At 38.3% G+C, this 3,674-nt stretch overlaps 1 non-coding gene across 1 annotated transcript; it reads right to left on the bottom strand.

Moving 5' to 3' along the window:
* Positions 1 to 2,778: 2,778 nt before the first annotated feature.
* On the bottom strand, positions 2,779 to 2,885 carry LOC128289526 (small nucleolar RNA R71). The gene has a single exon (XR_008279171.1). It is a non-coding gene; the product is annotated as a small nucleolar RNA R71 (small nucleolar RNA).
* Positions 2,886 to 3,674: the final 789 nt, after the last annotated feature.

Here is a 3,674-nt window from a genome sequence, read left to right on the forward strand (position 1 = left end):
GAATTGGTTGCAAGCTTATGTGATATATATATATGCATGTATGTGCCAATGCTTGTTGGTGATTTGGTTTATCAATGCTTAGTAAATGATTGAATGTGGATTTTTGGCTTTGTTATTGAATGGTTAAGTTGATATTTTGATATGTTAGAAGATTTAAACAAAACTTTGCTTGAAGAAGGTATTGGTGTTGATACTTGCGGTTGTGAGGTTGGTATGAATTGGTTTGGTAGAATATGATGTTGGAAGTATGTTAAGTGCTGACAATGAAATGATATGCTTTAGCTATGATTGTGGATGTTTTGGTTGCCTAAGTATGCCATAAATTGTGCCATTGAATTGGTGTAAGTCTAGGTGTAAATGAGGGTGGAAAATGGCTAGGTAAATAGCCTTTTGTCCACACGGGTAGACACACGGGCGTGTGTCTAAGCCGTGTGTGGCACACGGTCAGCCTCATGGGCATGTGTTCCAGCCGTGTGTCCCCTACACCTTAATTTTGAGAAACAGAATGCTCAGAATTGAGCACACAGGCAGAGACACGGGCGTGTGTCTCAGTCGTGTGAGCGACACGGCCTCAAGCACGTTCGTGTGAAGTCTGCACCTATTTTATGAAAATTAAATTAACCACACGGCCTACCACACGGGCTTGTGACTTGGCCATGTGACATCAATTTGTTCATGCATTGTAAGTCAGAGAGTTACACGGGTTAGGGACACAGCCGTGTGGCTTCCCACATGGGCGTGTTGATAAACCGTAAATTATACATATTTTTACCCCATGTTTAATGCATTTTATGGATGATTACTCATTAGAATTGGTGAATTCGATGCTCCTAATGCTGTAATTTCATGTTTTATACTTAGGAGAGCATAAAAGAGCTAAAGGAATGAGAAACGGGCCAAAAACGGAGAAAATAGGCCAAAGTACAAAATCAACATGGCCTAGACCTCCTCACACGGGCAGACCACACGGCCGTGTCAATTTGGTAGGCTTAAGCATAGCCTGAAGTAATCGAACACGGGCGTGTCCCTGCCGAGCCCAAGTTGAGTCCAATTTGGAAAAGGCTAATTTTGAGGGCTTCTAGGCATTCCAAAGCCTATAAATACACCCTAAAGGAGGAAAAAAGGAAAGAGGGGAGAAGGGGGAGTAAGGAATTACTCCAAGGAAGCTGATTGATCCATTTCAGAAGCCAGATTCATCATCCAGACTGAAGATCTCTCTTTAATTTCCCTTCAGGAGTTTTGGGTTTTTTTTTTATGTTTTATATTCTTTATTCTTCTGAGATGTTTTCTTATTTAGTTATGAACTAAATCCCCTAAATACCTAATGGGAATGAAGCCTAAGACGAATCTTGTTATTATTTTCAGAATCGTATGATAAATATTTGACTTGTTCTTAATTATGTGTTCTTAATTCTTGTTTTCATATCCCAGGATACTGATTCAAGACATGCTCTTATTCAGAGGAGGAATAGACCTTATCTAAGAGTACTTTTGTCATAATTAAGCAGAGTTGATTGCGCGCCTAGAAATAGGGTGACAAGATTTTGCCTGATTAGGGTGAAACCTAATAACAGGATCCATAGATCGAGTTAATGCAACCCTAGAGTGGTAATTAGAGAAAAGTCTCGGTTATTCAATCTAGGGATTAGACGTTATTAGTCTTGAATAGGGATAATAACATAACTTAGGGATCCCTACGGAACGAGTTGAATGAATAAATCGTCCGATTCGGAGCCGGAATAACAAGTAAAGTCTAGGTGGATTTTTCTTTAGGTATTGTCTCAAGTCAATTGATTTTCCCAAAAGCAATTCCCCAATTCTTTTCTCTATGTGTTCTTAGTTTAGATAATTAGTTAATTAAAACAAATAAAACCCCTTTTATTCTTAGGCTAGATAATAAAAAGATAGCCATTTCTAGTACTTTTAGTTCCTTTGGGTTCGGCAATCCGATCTTGCTAAAACTATACTACTGTTCGATAGGTGCGCTTGCCTTTTTGTCGTGATAATAGTTAGTCTAGGTTTGATCTTCATTATAAATATTTATTACTTGTTACGAATTACGTGATCAATTTTTTGGCGCCGTTGCCGGGGAACTAAAATATTAGGAACACTCAATTTTTATTACTTTAGCCATTTATCTTTTCTTGCAATTTAATTATTACTAATTAATTTACTTTTTCTTTCTCTTGGCAGGTTTTCCTAGTTTATTACTAGAAGAAACCCATCAGGACCATTACTTTTTGACGAAGAAATCGATCGCACAGTTCGTAGAAACCAAAGAGAAATAAGGCGAAGCTTAAGATACATAGAGAACGAGCAAGAAGACGATACTCAACCCCCAACCGAAGAGATGGCTGAAAACCAAGGCAATCAGCTACCTCCTACAATTGCGGCTAATCAAAATCCTGCTCCACGTACTACATATGATTATGCTAAACCTTCTCTAATAGGAACTGAATCTAGCATAGTTAGATCGGCTGTAGCTACAAATACTTTTGAACTGAAACCTAACAAAATTCAAATGATACAACAGTTTGTTCAATTTGATGGTTTGCAGGATGAAGATCCCAATGCTCACTTAGCAAACTTTTTGGAATTTGTGATACATTTAAAATCAATGGTGTTTCTGATGATGCCATTCGTCTCCAGTTATTTCCTTTTTCATTGAGGAATAAAGCTAAACAGTGGTTGAACTCGTTACCACGAGGGTCAATTACTACTTGGGAATAAATGAAAAAAAAATTTCTACTAAAATATTTTCCGCCAGCTAAAACGGCTAAGTTACGTAATGATATTTCTTCTTTTGTGTAGATGGACTTAGAAACACTTTACGATGCATGGGAGAGATACAAGGATCTATTGCGAAGATGCCCTTACCATGGGTTACTACTTTGGCTTCAAGTACAAACATTCCACAATGGTCTGAATCCCTCGACTCGGCAAATGGTTGATGCAGCTGCTGGAGGAACCATCAACAACAAAACACCTGAAGAGGCTTATGAATTCATTGAAGAAATGTCACTGAATAATTATCAGTGGCAAGTCATGAGGACTAAGCCAACAAAAACGACCGGCGTTTATAATGTCAACTCAGTTACTATGCTGTCAAATCAGGTAGAACTTCTCAATAAAAAGATTGATGGTTTACTTGTTTCTACGCATGTACATCCAGTAATGAGGTCTAACTCAAGTGGAGGAGGTGTGCATACAGAATATCATTCCTTCAATCCTACAATCGAAGAGGAACAAGTCAACTATATGGGTAACAATAATTTTAGATCTCAAAATAACCCATACAGTAATACTTATGCAGGTTGGAGGAACCACCCAAATTTCTCTTGGGATGGTCAAGGGAATCAAAAGCCACAAAATCCACAGGGTTTTCAATAGCCACCGTATCAACAAAATAAGAAACCGAACCTTAAAGAGATGCTCTCTCAATTCATCTCAGTATCAAAAACCCGTTTCCAAAATACCGAGATAGCACTTAAGAATCAACAAGCATTGATCCGAGGGCTCGAAACTCAAATAGGCCAGCTATTGAAACTAATCTCTGAACGACCACAAGGTAGCTTACCAAGTAATACTAAACCTAACCAAGGGTACACCTCAACACAATTAGTACTCAAGATAAGGAAGGATTCATTGCGGTTGAACCAGAATTGATGCAAGAA

Source organism: Gossypium arboreum, chromosome 2 (genome assembly GCF_025698485.1).
Source record: "Gossypium arboreum isolate Shixiya-1 chromosome 2, ASM2569848v2, whole genome shotgun sequence".
Lineage (NCBI taxonomy): Eukaryota > Viridiplantae > Streptophyta > Magnoliopsida > Malvales > Malvaceae > Gossypium > Gossypium arboreum.